The sequence below is a fragment of the Tamandua tetradactyla genome, chromosome 5 (genome assembly GCF_023851605.1).
Source record: "Tamandua tetradactyla isolate mTamTet1 chromosome 5, mTamTet1.pri, whole genome shotgun sequence".
Lineage (NCBI taxonomy): Eukaryota > Metazoa > Chordata > Mammalia > Pilosa > Myrmecophagidae > Tamandua > Tamandua tetradactyla.
Window position 1 is genome coordinate 22930307 of NC_135331.1, and position 19726 is coordinate 22950032.

The 19726-nt window shown below is 44.1% G+C and overlaps 1 long non-coding RNA gene and 1 pseudogene across 1 annotated transcript in view; both read left to right on the forward strand.

The window, feature by feature from the left end:
• Positions 1–7423, forward strand: part of LOC143682292 (uncharacterized) — a 51063-nt gene extending 43640 nt beyond the window's left edge. The window contains exon 3 of the long non-coding RNA XR_013175068.1: positions 7322–7423. This is a non-coding gene — a long non-coding RNA (uncharacterized LOC143682292). The remainder of the gene's footprint in view (positions 1–7321) is intronic.
• A 9970-nt stretch (positions 7424–17393) lies between these two features.
• Positions 17394–18756, forward strand: LOC143682979 (Y-box-binding protein 1 pseudogene; annotated as a pseudogene).
• The last annotated feature ends 970 nt before the right edge of the window (positions 18757–19726 follow it).

The window sequence follows — 19726 nt, forward strand, 5'->3', positions numbered from 1 at the left end:
GTTTGGTGCTCTTTGCTTACAGGGGGCAAGTCACTCAGCCTCTCTGAGCCCCGGTCTTCTCAATTTGGAAAATAGGGGCAGCAATCTTCACTCCCCCACCCCAGATAGAATAATTCACAATGTGTAAGGCGTTTATGATTCTCTAGGTTGGGGCTTGCTTATCTCATGTCTCTGCTCTATATTTTGAATTAAATGGGGTTGTGGACGTAAAATGCTTGCATAGTCTCTAGCAGATGCTCTAAATTGTGAATTTTTCCCTCCCTCTCCCTCTCTTCCTCCTTGCCTCCCTTTCTACCAACCACATTTTTGTTCCCATTATATACTAGACGCTGTTCTGAGCTGGGAACAGTTACAAACAAGACAGGCACGGTAACTGCCTCCATTTCCTCTGGAAACATCTGACCTCTCTCCTGAGGTGAAGCAAAATCAAGCAGCTCAAAATTCAACCCAATAACCCCCAAGGCAGTGTTTAAAAGCAGAACTGGTCAATCCAAGCCTAACAACCTGATTGGTCTGTCTCGTGGATGTATTTTTTGGGGGCCTGGACTTTATTTTAAATTATTTAAAATTAGTGGCTAACTTTACAGTATGGGAGGAGTTCACTTAAAAATGTATCTTCTCAGCTTATCTTGCAATAATTGGATAAACCGCCAGCCTTGGACCTGCATTTTTGTGAGGCCTGGGTTGCCTGAGCTGCTTAGCTGCTACCCCGGGGGAGGTAGGGTAAGTGTTTTCTGGTTCACCCCATTCCCTGCCTGGCCTGATTCAGTAATTTGTTACTGACTGTTCTCTATAGGCATTGAAGTTTGCAATTGCTGGTTTAAATGAGTATGACTCTAATTAAGGAGCCTGACCTCTGGGACCTCATTTTCCCATAAGGAGAATGAGGTCGGTAGAATATTGTTTTCTATTCTTCCTTCACGGGCTTTAGATCACTGAAGATGGAGCGGGGTTTGGAATTTGGGGGATGGTGGGAATTAGGTGTCATTAACTGTGGCAGCTAATTGCATTAATGGCTCCTGTGTCCTGAGTCCTATATCTCTTAGTTCCCTCCAATTCTGGCTCTGGATTTAACCATGTGACCTGTTTTGGCCAACAGGATGTTGGCAAACATAATGCAAGCAGAGGCTGGAAAAAGTACTTGCACGGTTCCACTTGCTCTCTTGAACCTCTGCAATCACCATGAGAACATGACCGGACTAGCCAGGGAATACGCCCAGATCAGCCTTTTGGAGGAGTAAGGTGTGTGTGGGAGAACCCAGTTGTCCCAAGCTGAGGCCATCTGTGTTAGTTAGATTCAGTTGTCAACTTGGCCAGGTGAGCATACCTAGTTTTGTTGCTGCGGACATAAGCCAACGGTATGTAAACCTCATCTGTTGCCAATTACATCTGCAGTCAGAAGGCGTGTCTGCTGCAATGAGTGATGTTTAACTTAATTGGCTGGTGCTTAAATGAGAGAACGCAATGTAGCACAGCCTAAGCAGCTCGGCATTCCTCATCTCAGCACTCGCAGCTCAGCCCAGGCCTTTGGAGATGCAGAAAGAAGTCACCCCGGGGAAAGTTGTTGGAACCCAGGGGCCTGGAGAGAAGACCAGCAGAGACCATCCTGTGCCTTCCACGTAAGAAAGAACCTCAGTGGAAAGTTAGCTGCCTTTCCTCTGAAGAACCAACAAAATAAATCCCCTTTTATTAAAAAGCCAATCCGTCTCTGGTGTGTTGCATTCCGGCAGCTAGCAAACTAGAACACCATCCTAGATCAGCCGTTCAAAGCTGACTGCTGGACTTCTGGGTGTACTTGGCTGAGGCCAGGAAGAACTGCTAGCAGACATGTAGACTCACAAGCAATAATAATACTGGTTATTGTTATTACATTACACAACATTGTGACGATAGATAACTGATACAATTACATTCTGTACAGATTTCCTCTCTTCCTTTCTCCCTCATTTTCTCTCCCTCCGTCCTTTCTTTTCTTTATGCTTTTTCCCCCTCATCTTCTTTCCCTCCCTCTCTTTCTTCCTTTTTCCTTCCCTCTCTTTCTTCCTTTTTCCTTCTCATCTTCCCTCTTTAATCTACATTTATTAAACATCTACTATGTGCCATCTATACACAAAGCTAGATTATGGTTCCTGTCCTTAAATTGCTTACAATATTGTCCTGATTTCTGTCACTCGTTTGAAAGACTAAGATTAAAAAAAAAAAAGAATTGTGTGGTTAGAACAACGTGTTCTACTCTAGACTGATCTGGGATGGGTTTCTTTTCCATGGAGTACTTTGTTACAACTTTTCTCTTTCCCCTTTCAATTGTTCCCTCAACCACGGCAAAGATTGCCACTAGTAGAAACAGCCCTGCCCTCTTATGGAAATAATTTCAAAATGATGTGTAAAACTGGGATTAAAAATTTAATAAGAATACTTATTTAATTTATATAAAGAGCAAGCATTTCCTTGTATGTTTTTGTAAGGTAGGGAGAAAGTTTTATGTACTGTAAAGGTTGATGTATTGCTGTAAATTATGCTTTGGTCTCAATCCTATGCAAAAAAAAAGCACCGTGTTTCTTTGAGTTATGGGAAATATACTATAAATAAAGCCAGTGGTTTATTTCTTGACTGGACGTTTTCTCTAATAATGTAAAGAGATGTCAGCACCCATTTCTTCAGGGCAAAATATGATGTTCACTTCTCTTACTGTTGGGAGGGTGAACATAGCTCTCCTGGTTCTCCAGACTCTTGAAGGAAGCTCTGCCTGGTACAGAGCCTGTGTCCTAGCAGATTTGTGGTCCTGATGCTCCCAGCTGGCCCAGCTGTGCTCATGGAGAATTAGGGAGGTCAGCCACATTTGAACTGGGATCTTTTCACCACCCCTTCTCTTTGGATGTCATTCCCAATGGCATGCCAGCTTAACTTTCAGCCTGCCGTTGGCAAATCTCTTTGTGAAAGTGGAAAGGCCAGCCATGTTCCATTTTCGAGCTTCAGTTTCCCCATCTGTAAAGTTATCCAGTGATAATTCGTGTCCTCTCTAGCTGTGTAATTTTACAATTATGTTTAAACTGTGATTCCTTCCTTGGGTGTCTGCATTTGCCTAGATGTATCTTGAAGAAAGAAGATAATGAGGAATGGGTCTCTATTTGGGGACCCTTTAGGCAGTGGGATAGGGAGTGAGGAGAATATTTTGACTTGATGAATGTTTGAGAGTGCTGCTTGATGCCATTCAGGTAATGTTTTGTAGCTGGATGTCTTTGCTGCCTGTGTTTAAAGAACTCAGAACTGGACTTCTGGAGAAGATGGCGGCTTAGTAAGACGCGCGGGTCTTAGTTCCTCCTCCAGAAAAGCAACTAAAGAAACAGAAACAATACGAAACAGCTCCCGGAGTCACGAGAGACCAAAAAGACAGCGTACCCCATTCTGGAACAGCTGAACGGGCAGGGAGAATCTGCTGCGGTGAGCTACCCGAGGGGCGTGCGTTTTCCCGGCCGGGGCGGCTGGCGACTGGGGTCCCCTCCATGCACGTGGCTCCCCGGCCTGACTGGGAACGTTGGATAGCGGGGCCCTCCCGTCACGCTTGGCGTTTCGGGCCAGCTGGGCAATTAGGACCGGCACTCTCCCAAGCCGCGGCGGCCAGCGACCCCCACCTCCACGCGCGGTTTCCCGGGCCGACTGCGGTGCAGACAGACGAGCACCACGAGCGCCACCTACTGGGCAGGAAAAGAAAAACAGAGCCCAGAGATTTCACAGAAAAAGCTTTCAACCAGCTGGGTAACACACCCAGGGAAATCTGATCAAATGCCCAGACACCAGCAGAAAATAATGGATGACGCTCAGAAAATTGAAGATATGGCTCAGTCAAAGGAACAAACCAATAGTTCAAATGAGATACAGGAGCTGAGACAACTAATGCTGAATATACGAACAGAAATGGAAAAATTCTTCAAAAACCAAATCAATAAATTGAGGGAGGACATGAAGAAGACATGGGCTGAACAAAAAGAAGAAATAGAAAATCTGAAAAAACAAATCACAGAACTTATGGGAGTGAAGGACAAAGAAGAAAAAATGGAAAAAACAATGGATACCTACAATGGTAGATCTAAAGAGGCAGAAGCTACAATTAGTGAACTGGAGGATGGAACATCTGAATTCCAAAAAGAAACAGAAACTATAGGGAAAAGAATGGAAAAACTTGAGCAGGGGATCAGGGAACTGAATGACAATATGAAGCGCACAAATATACGTGTTGTGGGTGTCCCAGAAGGAGAAGAGAAGGGAAAAGGAGGAGAAAAACTAATGGAAGAAATTATCACTGAAAATTTCCCAACTCTTATGAAAGACCTAAATTTACAGATCCAAGAAGTGCAGCGCACCCCAAAGAGAATAGACCCAAATAGGCGTTCTCCAAGACACTTACTAGTTAGAATGTCAGAGGTCAAAGAGAAAGAGAGGATCTTGAAAGCAGCAAGAGAAAAACAATCTGTCACATACAAGGGAAACCCAATAAGACTAGGTGTAGATTTCTCAGCAGAAACCATGGAAGCTAGAAGACAGTGGGATGATATATTTAAATTACTAAAAGAAAAAAACTGCCAACCAAGACTCCTATATCCAGCAAAATTGCCCTTCAAAAATGAAGGAGAAATTGAAACATTTATAGACAAAAAGTCACTGAGAGAATTTGTGACCAAGAGACCAGCTCTGCAAGAAATACTAAAGGGAGCACTAGAGTCAGATACGAAAAGACAGAAGAGAGAGGTATGGAGTAAAGTGTAGAAAGAAGGAAAATCAGATATGATATATATAATACAAAAGCCAAAATGGTAGAGGAAAATATTATCCAAACAGTAATAACACTAAAAGTTAATGGACTGAATTTCCCAATCAAAAGACATAGAATGGCAGAATGGATTACGACCCAGCAATACCACTGCTAGGTATCTACTCAAAGGACTTAAGGGCAAAGACACAGACGGACATTTGCACACCAGTGTTTATAGCAGCATTATCTACAATTGCAAAGAGATGGAAACAGCCAAAATGTTCATCAACAGACGAGTGGCTAAACAAACTGTGGCGTATACCTACGATGGAATATTATGCAGCTTTAAGACAGACTAAACTTATGAAGCATGTAATAACATGGATGGACCTAGAGAACATTATGCTGAGTGAGTCTAGCCCAAAACTAAAGGACAAATACTGTAAGGTCCCACTGATGTGAACCAACATTTGAGAATCAGCTTGGAATATATCATTGGTAACAGAGACCAGCAGGAGTTAGAAACAGGGTAAGATAATGGGTAATTGGAGCTGAAGGGATACAGACTGTGCAACAGGACTAGATACAAAAACTCAAAAATGGACAGCACAATAATACCTAAGTGTAATGTAACTATGTTGGAACACTGAATGAAGCTGCACCTGAAATATGGTTTTTTGTTTGTTTGTTTGTTTGTTTGTATCTTTTGTTTTTGTTTTTTTTCTTTTTCCTTTATATATATATATATATATTATTAGTATTATTATTTTAATTCTCTTCTCTATATTAACATTCTATATTTTTTTCTGCTGTTTTGCTAGTTCTTTTCCTAAATCGATGCAAATGTACTAAGAAATGATGATCATACATCTATGTGATGATACTAAGAATTACTGAGTGCATTTGTAGAATGGAATGATTTCTAAATGTTGTGTTAATTTCTTTTCTTTTTTTTGATTAATAAAAAAATTAAAAAAAAAAAAAAAGAACTCAGAACTGGGTTATAAATCCTGGTTTTGCCCTTGGATTATGTGGGCTTTGAAAAGTCAAGTCTTACTTTGTAGGCCTCAATTTCTTCCTCTTACCACAAAATGGCTCTTCAGCTCTGACATTCTGGGATTTATGGAAACCACTAATGTCCTTGCCCGTGTCTGTGAATCAGAATGCTTTTGACTGAAAGTCCTAGAAACCCAGCTCAAATTTGATTGAAACAAGGTAAATTGCTGGCTCAACGGTGAAAGATCAAGGGTACCAGCTTCAGGCCTGGCTGGATCTAGGTGTCAATTGGATGGCATTGGGGTTCAATCTCTATCTCTCGTCTCTGCCTTCCCCTAGGTGGACCTGTGCTATCAGGTAGCCCCTTCCCAGAGTTGACGATAACTACCAGCTTTGCCAGATCTTTATCCTACCAACTCCGAAATCCTTGCAGAAAGGGAATGCCTTTTCCTCCGATGTTTTAGCAAAAGTTCCTAGGCTGAATTTCACTGGCCTAGCTTAGGTGACTAGCTTACCACTGGCCCACTCTGATTGGCCAGGCTTGGATCATGCGCTCACCTTGGAGATGAGGACAGAATCAGCTCCACCCTAACAAGACCAACTGAGAGAGGTAGAATTCCCCCAAGAGAAAATCAGGCCCTAAAGCCAGTGGGATGGGGAAATGGTGCTGAGCAGACGTGAACATCAGATGTCCACCCCCCAGGGCCAGTTTGGGATTTTATAGATGGAACCTCAGAGGATATTCTAAAGTCCTGGAATGTCAGAGCCAGACAAAAGCTCAGGAACTTGCTATTCAGCTCCCTCTACCCCCAGCCCTGCATTTTACAGATGAGAAGACTGAGACTAAAAGTCCCATGAAACAGTCAAATTCTCCACAGGCACAGAGGGTGGGTGGCCACCATTCCCCCCTGGTCTGAATCAACACCTTTTCTCTGAGCGACTCAAACCCAGCACCCAATGCAAAGGACCTTTACCCAACAATCACCCTGCCAAGTCCGTAGCATCCTAATACAGATTGTCTGTCATTTATCACTCAGTGTGGTCCAGAGACCAACAGCATCAGCCTCCCCAGAAGTACTAGGTAGAAATGCAGACCAGGTCTCATCCTTGACCTACTGAATTGGAATATGCAATTTAACAAAGTCCCTCGTGGTTTGTATGCACATTGGAGCTTGAGAAGTGCTGGTTTGCACCAAGGGGAACAGGTTTCCAGGTGGCTGGGGAATGCTGTACTCTTGCATCTGGCCGGGATAACATGAAACCATCCTGAAAAGACACTCTTCTCTTAAAACATTGCTGAAGAAGGCATCTCAACCTACAGCCTTCCTAACTAGGACGGTTGAGTGATATAGAATGCTTAGAACTTGAGCTGCCTCCTTCCTGCTGCTATTTAAGCACAATAGCTATCATATTAGCCATCTCAGTCCCGCCACCAATGTTGTGGAGGGAGGTTTGGCAATCCTGAGACCTAGGTTCAAGTCCTGGGGCATTAGTGAGCTGCATGCTCCCTTTATGCACTTCAATTTTCTCCTCCATTAAGTGGGATTAATCATTCTTGCTTTGCTCTTCTCACAGACCCAGTGCAGGGATCAGCGAGATGAAGGATCTGGGCAGGAGATGAGAAACTTAAAGTGCTCCACAAATTCACTGCAACATCCATTTATCCCATAACTTTGTTAAAGACTATTTTTGAGATTCTCTATCTTTTCCTTGCTGGACTGGACTCGTCAGAAGACATTCAGGGTAATGCCTTTGTTATCGATACAGCCACTGTGAAGGGCCATTATGAAGGGCTCTACCAAATATTAATTAAAACACTCAAGTGACATCTCGTGGGAGCTGAATATTGCTTCTTCCTGGGGCCCAGTAACCATTTCTGGGGAGCAAGAGGCTATGTGATGCTTAAGCAAAAGTTTATGGCTACTGGTTTAAGAGGATGAATTTATAAGGCCTTGCAGGATGAGCACTGGGAAATTTAATTTCTTGCATTTTGACCTGGCCCTAATCCTGCCTTCCAGCCACGGGATTTATGAGACTGTAAAGTCTTGGGAACATCACCTGCCAGAGGCCTTACTTATGGCCACCCACCAATGTCCTTGACGGGAAAGCATCCTCCAGGAGCTGGGGGCTCAGCTCATCCATTTGCTCAGCACGCCAGGCCCCTACTGTTTACCGGGGCCTGGGATACAGTGGTAAGTAGCACAGATATGTTATTTGCCCTCTTGGTGCTTGCTGTCTCCTGGGGAGACAGGCATTGCCAAAGCATTTCACAAATAATCCAGAATTTCAAATTGTGGTTAGGGGAGTAATGGAAAAGTTCAAGATGCTATGAGAAGGTATAATAAGAAAATCAGGGAAGACTTCCCTGAAGAAGTGATTTTTGAGCTGACAAATGTTGGATAAGTAGGAATTAAGTTGGGAAAGGTGGCTGGGCTGGAGATGAAAGTGGGTACAGGGAGGGGAGGAGTATTTTATAAAACACTGAGGAGAGGGGAACTGGCCTTGCCTACTGTGTTCCAACCACATCATCTTCCTTTCCATTTTTCAGAGACATTAAGCTCTGTTCCACCTCAGGGCCTTTGCATTTGCTGTTCTGTCTATCTGGGTCGCCCTTTCCTCCAGCTGTTCCACATGTTAGCTCCTTCTAATCCTTCAGGTATCAGTTGAAATGAAACATTTTGGTAAAACTTTTCTTGACACCCTAACTAAATATGTTTCCTCTCTCATTCTTTATCCCTTTACCTGCTTGTTCCCTTCTCTGCATTTAAAGTAATAGTAATGGTAACTAAGCTAAGATTGAACCCTCACCGTTTGCCAGGTACTGTGCCACGTGCTTTACATATACTATCTCATTTCATTCTCATAATACTCCCATGGGATGAAGGTCATTTTATTTTAAATTCCCATTTTGCAGATGGGAAAATTGAGGCATAGAGTGGTTAGGTCATATGGCAGTAAGTGGTAGAGTTGAAATTGAACACTGTAGTCTGATTATGTTATGAATATTTGAAAATGGATGTTTATTTGTTCGTATTCTTGTCTGTTGTCTCTCTCCCCCACTAGACCGTAAATCCCAGGAGGGGTGATTCCGGGCCTGTCTTGCTCCCCACTGTGCCCCAGCTCCCAGCATGGATACGCTCAGCAAATACTTGATGACTGTTGCCTTCTGGTCTTTGATGGAGCCTTGGACCCTCCCGGGGGCAGTGTCCCCCACACCCTCCGGTCTCAGTTCTTCACCCTATTTCCCGCCTGACCCAGAGACCTCAAGAGAAGTGCATGGCCCTCTCAGCCTCCTGTCCATTTCTCCCCACAGGAGAATCCCCTGCAATGTTGCCAAGACACAGAGCAGGCCACAGCTGCCCACAGAAACGTCCCTACGACCACACTGAAGGACTGCAGCCCAGATGCCGTACCGTGCTGCCCAAGCTCCTGGGTGGATGCTGGTGTTTAGACATCTGGCCTGAAGGCCCATCTGCTAGAAAGCCATGATGTGAGGTTGCAGGTATCTCCGTGGGTCAGTAAGTGATTTCCACAATAATGCAGCATGACCAGCTACCACAAAGGGCAGGGGCCTACATCCGTGAGCCATGGGTCTTACTCATCCATGCGGGCTTCAGCTAATTGAAGCCAGGCTTGGCTGGGCTTGGTTCCAGGCTGCAAATTCTGTTCAGGGCTCCTCCAGGCCTCGCTCATCCTTCTTGGACCAGCAGACTACCCAGGACATTCTCTTCTTATGCCAATGGCCAAAACACATTTATACATTACCTAAAAGAATTACACACAGGAACTCAAACAGATAACTTACAAACCAATGTTCATAGCATTATTCATGATAGCCCAAAGATGGATGCAATGTCAGGGTTCATCAGCAGATGAATGGATAAACAAAATGTGGTATACCCATATGATAGAAAGAAAAATTAGGAGGAAAATTCTCTGACATATTTGTAGAGGAAGAAACATGTTCACCAAAGTGTATGGAAATCAACATACTAATTACCATCGAATACACTTGAATGGCTGGTATAACTTTAAAAATCTATCTTCCTAAAAATCTCTCTCTTTATCTTCTTGTCTGTCTGTCTGTCAATCATCTTCATCAACATCACCTGTCTTCATCTCTCATCTATCTCTATCACCATCCTCTATGTCAATCATCTCTCTAATCTATTTAATTTTACCGTGTTGTAATTCACATACCATAAAATTTACCTTTTTTAAAAGTGTGTACATCCCATTGGTTTTTAGTATTTTCAGAAGTTTGTACAACTCTCAACACTATCTAATTCCAGACATGTTCATCGTCCCCAAAAGGAACCCTGTACTTGTTGGCTGTCACCCGTCACCTTCTGGCAACCACTAATCTGTTTCTGTTTCTGTGGATCTGTCTATTCTGGATTTATCATACAAATGGAATCACATGATATATGACCTTTTGTGTCTGGCATCTTTCACTTAGCATAATGTTTTCCAGGTTCATACATTTGTAGCGTGTATCAGTACATAGTTCTTAAGGCTAACATTTCACTAAGGAATGCCTTTAAGGGGATCTCCTTGTCTGCCAAACCTCCTCCTGCCAGAGCTCAATTTATAATCCCCAGTCCATAGATAAAACTGAAGTATCAAAACTTCATTCATTCATTCAATATTAATTAAGTGCCCAGGGCTATACCATACATACCTCCAGGTCCTGAGGGCAGAGCAAGGAATGAGCCAGGCAAGGCCCCGATACAGGTTGTTCTAGTTTGCTAGCTGCCGGAATGCGATATACCAGAAACAGAATGGCTTTTAAAAAGGGGAATTTAATGAGTTGCTAGTTTACAGTTCTAAGGCTGAGAAAATGTCCCAATTAAAGCAAGTCTATAGAAGTGTCCAATCAAAGGCATCCAGGGAAAATACCTTGGTTCAAGAAGGCAGACGAAGTTCAGGGTTTCTCTGTCAAGCGAGAAGGCACATGGTGAACACAGTCAGGGTTTCTCTCTCAGCTGGAAGGGCACATGGTGAACACGGCATCATCTGCTAGCTTTCTCTCCTGGCTTCCTGTTTCGTGAAGCTCCCCAGGAGGCGTTTTCCTTCTTCATCTCCGAAGGTCTCTGGCTGCTGGACTCTCTGCTTCGTGGTGCTGCAGCGTTCTCTGCTCTCTCCGAATCTCTCATTCTCCAAAATGTTTCCTCTTTTATAGGATTCCAGTAAACCAATCAGGACCCACCCAAATGGGTGGAGACATGTCGTCACCTAATCCAGTTTAACAACCACTCTTGACTAAATCACATCATCCAGGGAGATGATCTGATTACAGTTTCAAACATACAATATTGAACAGAGATTAATCTACCTTTATGAAATGGGATTTTGATTAAGACATCTCTTTTCTAGGGGGCATACATCCTTTCAAACCAGCACACAGGTGATCATGAGCAAATGTATACATACTCTCATCAGGGTGCATATAGGAGACACAGAGAGGCCCATGCAACCCAGGTTTGAGGGCTCCAGTGGGGGTTTGAGAGACGGTAGGAGTCAGCAGGTGAAGTGAGACTGGACATTAGGAGACCTGGGTTGTCTGGGAGACTGATAATGGGGAAATGGAGGGAATGATTGGTGAGTTCAGCCTTCTACTAGATGTGGCAAGGGACATAGAAGTCAGAGGACCCATCCTCACTCCAGAAGAGCATTATCGAGCTGGGGAGATGAGATATATTCAGATTTCATGGTTAAAACCTAAATACGTGTAGCAGAGGCTCTCAGAAGACCAAGCTGCTCATAAGCTGAGGAAACCAAGTCAAGGGGGATTTCCTGGCAGAGGAGGCCCTGAAGGAAGGGCCGTGATAAACTTGTAGAGAGACAGGGAAGACACTGGTGTCAGGAGCCTGAACAACCCTGGAATGGAAAAACCCTTCGTAATTCTGAATGCTTACCATATGCCAGGCCCTTTGCGTCCTTTCTCCTATTCAAAGAATAGGTTCAGACAACCCTATTTGCATCCCATTTTACAGATGGGGAAACTGAGGCTCAGCTAAGTCACACAGAGATGGTGACTGTGAAATTAAAGCCCACACAAGTAATCCTTGGTCCCCGGCTTTAGTCCTTGTTCCGCTCTCCCCTTCAACCAGAGAGGGGCTCAGGAATCCCAGTTCCCTGACTTCTCCTCAGGCTACTTAAAATAAAAAACCACTTAAAAAGTTTTTTTTTTTATTAGAGAAGTTTTGGGTTTATAGAACATTATGCATAAAATATAGGATTCCCATACACCTCTCCACCAATACTTTCACTGGTGAGGAAAATCTGTTTGTTACAATTGATGACAGCCCCCCCCTTTTTTGTAACTCTATTATTTTTTAACAGTAATTACATGTGTTACATTTGATGGAAGATTATTCAAGTAGTACTATTAACTGTTGTCCATAGTTTATGTAGGTTTTTTCCTCCTATATTCTCAGCCTATCATTATCTTTCATTTTATTTTCTTCTTTATTTTATTACTCATCTATCCATACACGGGGTAGAGAAGATGTCTGTCCCAAGGTTTTTACAATCACATGGTCACAAGATGAAGGCTACGTGGCCATACACAATCATTATCAAAGGTCAAGGCTGCTGGATTACAGTTCAACACTCTCAGGTATTTCCTTCTGGCCATTGTAATACACTAGAAGCTAAAAAGAAATGTTTGTATAATGAGTCAGTAGTCATAATTATTTGTTAAGTCCTGACCTCTCCGTTACTCATTTTTAAAAAAAATTTATTTATTAATTAAAAAAATTTAACAAAATAAAACATTAACATATATAATCAGTAATTCACAATATCATCACTTAGTTGCATATTAATCATTTCTTGAATATTTGCATCAATTCAGAAAAAGAAATAAAAAGACAATAGAAAAAGAAATAAAACGAAAACAGAATAAAAAAAAATTATACATACCATACTCCTTACCCCTCGCTTTCACTGATCACTAGCATTTCAAACTAAATTTATTTTAACATTTGTTCCCCCTATTATTTATTTTTATTCCATATGTTCTACTCATTTGTTGACAAGGTAGATATAAGGAGCATCAGACACAAGGTTTTCACAATCACACAGTCACATTGTGAAAGCTATATCATTATTCAATCATCCTCAAGAAGCATGGCTACTGGAACACAGCTCTACATTTTCAGGCAGTTACCTACAGCCTCTCCATTACATCTTGAATAACAAGGTGATATCTACTTAATGCATAAGAATAACCTCCAGGATAACCTCTCGACTCTGTTTGGAATCTCTCAGACTTTGACACTTTATTTTGTCTCATTTCACTCTTCCCCCTTTTGGTCGAGAAGATTTTCTCAATCCCTCGATGCTGAGTCTCAGCTCATTCTAGGATTTCTGTCCCATGTTGCCAGGAAGGTCCACACCCCTGGGAGTCATGTCCCACGTAGACAGGGGGAGGGCAGTGAGTTTGCTTGTTGTGTTGGCTGGAGAGAGGCCACATCTGAGCAACAAAAGAGGCTCTCTTGACCTCCCTCTCATTTGATCATTCTCTCAATCTACAGGGATATCTGAAAAGCTGCCTTTTAAACTTTTAAACAAGAATTCTTCCTGGGGGCGGGCCGCGGTGGCTCAGTGGGCAAGAGTGCTTGCCTGCCGTGCCGGAGGACCCCGGTTCGATTCCCGGCCCCAGCCCATGTAAAAAACAAACAAACAAACAAAATATAATAAAACAAGAAAATGTTTAAAAAATGTTTCCCTTTCTTCCTCCCTTCCTTCCTTCCATCCTTCCTTCCTTCTCTGTCTTTCCTTCCTTTCCTCCCTCTCTCTTTAAAAAAAAAAAAAAAAAAAGAATTCTTCCTGGCTAGGAAAATTGCCCATGGGGGGATGACATAGGTTCCTCAAGAGGCCAAGAAAGGATTTCTCCTTCCTGTTGGCAGACAGCTCGGCCACTGGTGTGAAATCTTCATTCCAACCATAAAAAAGGGCAGCTTACCGAAGAAATGCTGCCCTTTCCTAATTCTAACAACTAACTATTTAAAAGAAATCTCCAACTAATCAGCATTGAGGACTCACAATTTTGCCATTTGAGGCATGGCTTCCCAAGGGAAGCAGGAATAGACAATGTCCCAAATCAGGGAGGGATTTTGTCCCTCTGCTTTATTCTCCTGCCAGAAGCTACCTCATGTGGTTGACACTGGGAAACAGAAATGGTAATTTGGCCTCTTTGGAGATTCTGCAGCCTCCTGAACTTCATCGCAGCTGTGACCCTAGGCTGGCTCCGGAGGAGAAGGAGCCCGAGGTGGGGACTTGAAAGCCTGAGTAACCTGGGAGACTTGTTCCACGGAGAGACCAGGCACCCTTTGGAGAAGCAGTCTGTGGAGAGGTGCCCATTGAGTGTAGCCGGTTCTTTTAGGACAGGGGTCTCACCTCCCATCCTCACACGAGCTTTGGGGAGTGGAGAGCAGGACAGTGTACTGCTAAGTCTCACTCAGTGGCAGAAGCAGAAACTCTTTTATTCTTACAAGTACTCTGTGCAATAGGCATTTATGGGGACCACCTGTTAGTTTGCACACACAGACTTTCCTTATTTTTTGGCATCTGAATCTCTAGTTTCTTTTAGGGGATTCCTGTCCTCCCTTTGCCTTGACCTGTATGTCTTCTCCCCTTCATTACAAGGTAGAAAAGTGTCTTAATTAGCACTACCCCCCACCCCCCAGAAGCAGATCCTAAATCAAGAATTTAAGGGCAAGGTGTTTATTTGGGGGGTGATATCAGAATAAGTGTGGGAAACAGGAAAGTGAGGCAGGGAAGAGAAGGAAGCAGATGAAGGGTATGTTGTAAAGCATGTTATGACTGCTGGCGACTGGAGCTTAAAACCACTGGAGAAGTGTGGGTGTCAGTGTAGAAGGGACAGCCCAATATCCCAGAGTTATCCCACCCAAGAGATGAGGAGCTGGGGATGCTCCCTCTCCAGTGAGTTGCTGGTTGAAGGCAGCTTTTGGAGGTTCCTCAGTGCTTCTTTCTGCTGAGAAGGTAAGCAGGGAAGGTTCTCAGGCAAAGAAATGCAGATGCTGGGAGTTGGGAACTGTTCTAGTTTGCTAGCTGCTGGAATGCAACATACTAGAAACAGAATGGCTTTTAAAAAGGGGAATTTAATAAGTTGCTAGTTTACAGTTCTAAGGCTGAGAAAATGTCCCAATTAAAGCAAGTCTATAGAAATGTCCAATCTAAGGAATCCAGGGGAAAATGTCTTGGTTCAAGAAGGCTGATGACATTCAATGTTTCTCTCTCAAGTGAGAAGGAACATGGAGAACACAGGGTTTCTCTCTCATATGAAAGGGCACATGGCAAACACAGTCAGGGTTTCTCTCTCATCTGGAAAGGCACATGGCAAACACAGCATCATCTGCTAGCCTTTTCTCCTGGCTTCCCTTCATGAAGCTCCCCGGGAGGTGTTTTCCTTCTTTATTTCCTAAGGTTGCTCTGCTTCTCATGGCTATGTCGTTCTACTCTCTCCAAATCTCTCTCTGAATCTCCCAAAATGTTTCCTCTTTTATAGGACTTCAGAAACTAATCAAGACCCACCCAAATGGGTGGAGACACATCTCCCCTAATCCAGTTTAACAACCACTCTTGATTGGGTTACATCTCCAGGGAGATGATCTAATTACAGATTCAAACATACAGTATTGAATAGGGATGATTCTGCCATTTTACGAAATGGGATTTTGATTAAAACATGGCTTTTCTAGGGGACATACATCCTTTCAAACCAGAACAGGAACAGAGCCTAAAATTGTAAAGGAACACAGAAGGGTGAGAGTGCATACAACTGAGAGCATCTACCTCAGACCAACAATGGAGGGCAAGGGGTGGGCAAAGGTCCTAAGCTGGGCCACCAGTGACTGTCTCTGGAATTTGGATCTTGAGCACTGTCATGGTCAGGTTTATGTGACAACTTGGCCAGGTGTTGGCACCTGTTTATCTGGTTGGGCAAGTGCTGTCCTGTCTGTTGCGATGAGGACATTTCATAGAATTAAATCAGGATCACATCAGTTGCATCCACAGCTGATTCCATTTGTAATCAGCCAAGGGGAGTGTCTTCTGCAATGAGTGATGCTCAGTCTAATCACTGGAAGGCTTTTAAGGAGGATTCAGAGGAGACAGGCTCTCTTCCTGCTTCGGCTGGTGAGCCTCTCCTGTGGAGTTTGTCCAGACCCTCCATCGGAACCGTTGGCTTCACAGACTGCCCTGTGGATTTTGGACTCTGCATTCGCATGGTTACATGAGACACTTTTACAAATTTTATATTTCCAAGTGTTTCCTGTTGATTCTGTTTCTCTAGAGAACCCTAATGAATACAAGCACCAATACTGAAAAAAAGTGGTGCTCATGAATTCCAAGGCTGATGTTCCAAATATATGTCACTCTTTCCACCACTTATCTATACCACCCACCCCCTATCCACGGTACCCCAACCCCCACCCTGCCCTGCCCCAAGCTGCTCCCTTTCTGCCCTTTTAGCTCCTGGAGGTTCAGCTTCTTCTTCAGTTCTGTTTTCATTCATTCAACACATACTTACAGAACTCGTACCATGTTCCCTGCCAAAAAGTCCTTTCCTTCTTAAATTTGCCAGAGCTGTTTTCCACTGCTGGCAACCAAAGAATACTGATGGCTATAGTGACTGTCCCCTGCCCCTCAACCCTTTTTAACCTCAGAGGGACAGTGACTCATCCGAACTTCTGAAATGAGTATGAATCTGCTCCATAATAGTAGGGTGCATAAAATATCTCATTTCCTCATTTTTCTAAATTAAGGGAAACCTGGCTTGGCCCCACCTGCCTTACCAGGGAGGTGTATTTAGGGACCTTTTCCTTCTCTAGGTTATTAAGAGACCAGAAAGCTCATGAGGGTCCCCAAATAAGCCTTTTGGACTGTGGAGGCTGCTCTATCTTTGACTTGGCCATGAGGCCTCTGTTAGCAGAAATGACCTTGTTATCATAAACAAGCAGTGTGGACATACAGAAGTGCTCACACGGGGCCCTAAGTGCCTGTTTACTTATCTGTTTCCCTGACTGGGCCGTGAGCTTTGTGAGACCAGGGAGTGGATCTGTCTTGTTCATATCTGTTTCCCAGTAGTACCCGGCACTTAGTAGGTTCTTTGTAAATATCTAGTGGATGAATGAATGAACCTGTAGATTTGGAGTCGGAAGTTTGTATGTTCTCTTTTACCTTGCCCTGTGACCTTGAGTAAATTACCTCTGGGCCTCAATTCCCCTCCCTATGGAATGAGCAGGTTGATCTTGATGATCTCTAAGACCCCTTCCAGGGCTAACTTTCTCTCTGCGTTCGAGGCACATTGTAGGGTTTCACTTCCTGGCCTCTTGTCATTAGGCAGGTCACATGACTAGTCTGGCCTATGTGGTGTGAGTGGAAATGAAAGCTGTCCCTTCTCAGTGGGAGCATGTCATTGCTGGTGCAAGATGCTCCAGAATTGTTTCCCTCTGCTATGGGCTATGGCAATTTTCAATAAATATCAGGTGGTAGGTGAATTCTGCAAGTGGGGACATGGAGCAGATGTCCCAGCTGAGTGAAGTATGAGCAAGAAATAAACTCTGGTTGTTTTAAGCCACTGACATTAAGGGATTGATTGGTATTGCGGCATAACATGGCCTGTTCTACCAGATTAGATTATCCTGTGCGCTGCGTGAGAGTGGGTTGTCCCAGGGCAAGAACAAGGAGAACTTTGAGGAGGCTGTTTTATTAGTCTAGATGAGAAATGCTAGTGATTTGGGTAGGATGATAGTGTTGGAGGTGGCGAGAGAGGAATGGATTCGGATTGCCAATGGAGAGGACATAAGAGATGAGGGAAAGAAAAAATTATGGTAATCTCACCTTGACTCACCATTTGAAGAACTTTCAGTTTAAGACCTGGGCTGAGTTTGATGGGTAGCAGGAGTGGAGAGCAGACCCCAGAGAGCCCTGAGCTGCCTCACCGCTGCCGCCGGTCTAGTTACACCTTGGGAGGGGCCGCAGCTGTCGCAGCTGCTGCAGTCACCATCACCGCAGACATGAGCAGCGAGCCCGAGACTCAGCAGCCGCCTGCCGTCCCCATGACACCAAGCCCTGCACCCTGGGCCAGAAAGTTCCTATAAGAGAAGCAGGGGGAACTCGGCCTGCCTTTCACCTCCCGGGTAGGCTCACATCCGTGGCGCCTGCCAACGGAGACAAGAAGGACATCGCGACGAAGGTTTTGGGAACCGTAAAATGGTTCAATGTAAGAAACGGATATGGTTTCATCAACAGGAACGACACCAAGGAAGATATGTTTGTACACCGGACCGCCCTAAAGAATAACCCCAGGAAGTTCCTTGGCAGCGTAGGAGGAGAGACTGTGGCGTGTGATATTATAGAAGGAGAAGAGGGGGCTGAGGCAGCAAACGTCATCCCCCCACAGGAGTTCCAGCGCACGGCAGTGAATATGCAGCACGCTGTAACCACTATCGACGTCATCCACATCATAGGGAACCTCCTCACCATTGCCAGCAAAATTACCAGGCCAGCGAGAGTGGGGAAAAGAACGCGGGACCTGAGCGTGCTCCCGAAGGCCAGGCCCGACTGCGCTGACCCTGCCGCAGGCCACGGCTCCGACCTCACTACATGCAGAGACCCTGTGGGTGTGGAGCACAGCATCCCGTACTCCTATGCAAGGGGAAGCGATGGAGGGTGCTGAGAACCAGGGTGCAGGAGGACGAGGTAGACCAGTGAGGCAGAATATGTATCAGGGTTACAGACCACGATTCCGCAGGGGCCTCCCTCGCCCACGACAGCCTGGGGAGGATGGCAGTGAGGATGATAAGGGAAATCAAGGAGCTGAGACCCGAGGTCAGCAGCCACTTCAACATCACTTAGATTGTAGACACAGAAGCCTAGAAAAACCTAAACCACAAGATCACAAAGAGACAAAAGCAGCCGGTCCACCAGCTGAGGATTCGTCTGTTCCCAAGCCTGAGCAGCACTGGGCTGAGTAAATGCTGGTTTACCATCTCTGCCATCCGCTGGTTTAGGCATCCAACAAGAAGTGAATGTGAAATTCTAGGAAGAAGAAATGAACAAAAGATTGGAGCTGAAGACCACAACAGCTTGCTGTTGCTGGCTGACTAGATAACTAGAACTATTTGCATTATCTATGCAGTGTGAGGTTTTTACTATTTTTACTTAAAGATGTCTCTTTTCGGTAATGACAAACGTGTTTTAAAAAAAGCGTGTTTTTATCTCAATACACCTGTTCTACTTTGCTAGCTGCTGGAATGCAATATACCAGAAATGGAATGGCTTTCAAAAAGGGGGATTTAATAAGTTGCTAGTTTACAGTTCTAAGGCTGAGAAAATGTCCCAATTAAAGCAAGTCTATAGAAATGTCCAATCTAAGGTATCCAGGGAAAGATACCTTGGTTCAAGAAGGCCGATGAAGTTCAGGGTTTCTCTCAAAAATGAGAAGGCACATGGTGAACACAGTCAGGGTTTCTCTCTCATCTGGAAGGACACATGGCGAACACGGCATCATCTGCTAGCTTTCTCTCCTAGCTTCCTGTTTCATGAAGCTCCCCGGGAGGCGTTTTCCTTCTTCATCTCCAAAGCCCTGGCTGGTGGACTCTGCTTCGTGGTGCTGCCGCATTCTCTGTTCTCTCTGAATCTCTTTCATTTTCCAAATTCCTCTTTTACAGGACTCCAGATACTAATCAAGACCCACCCAAATGGGTGGAGATGTGCCTCTGCTTAACCCAGTTTAACAACCACTCTTGATTAAATCACATCTTCACGGAGACGATCCAATTACAGTTTCAAACATTCAATGCTGAATAGGGATTAGAAGAAATGCTACCTTTACAAAATAGGATTAGGATTAAAACATGACTTTTCTAGGATACATACATCATTTCAAACCAGCACAACACCTTTAAAGGCTTTTAAATTGTTTCATATCTGGCCAAGTTGAGA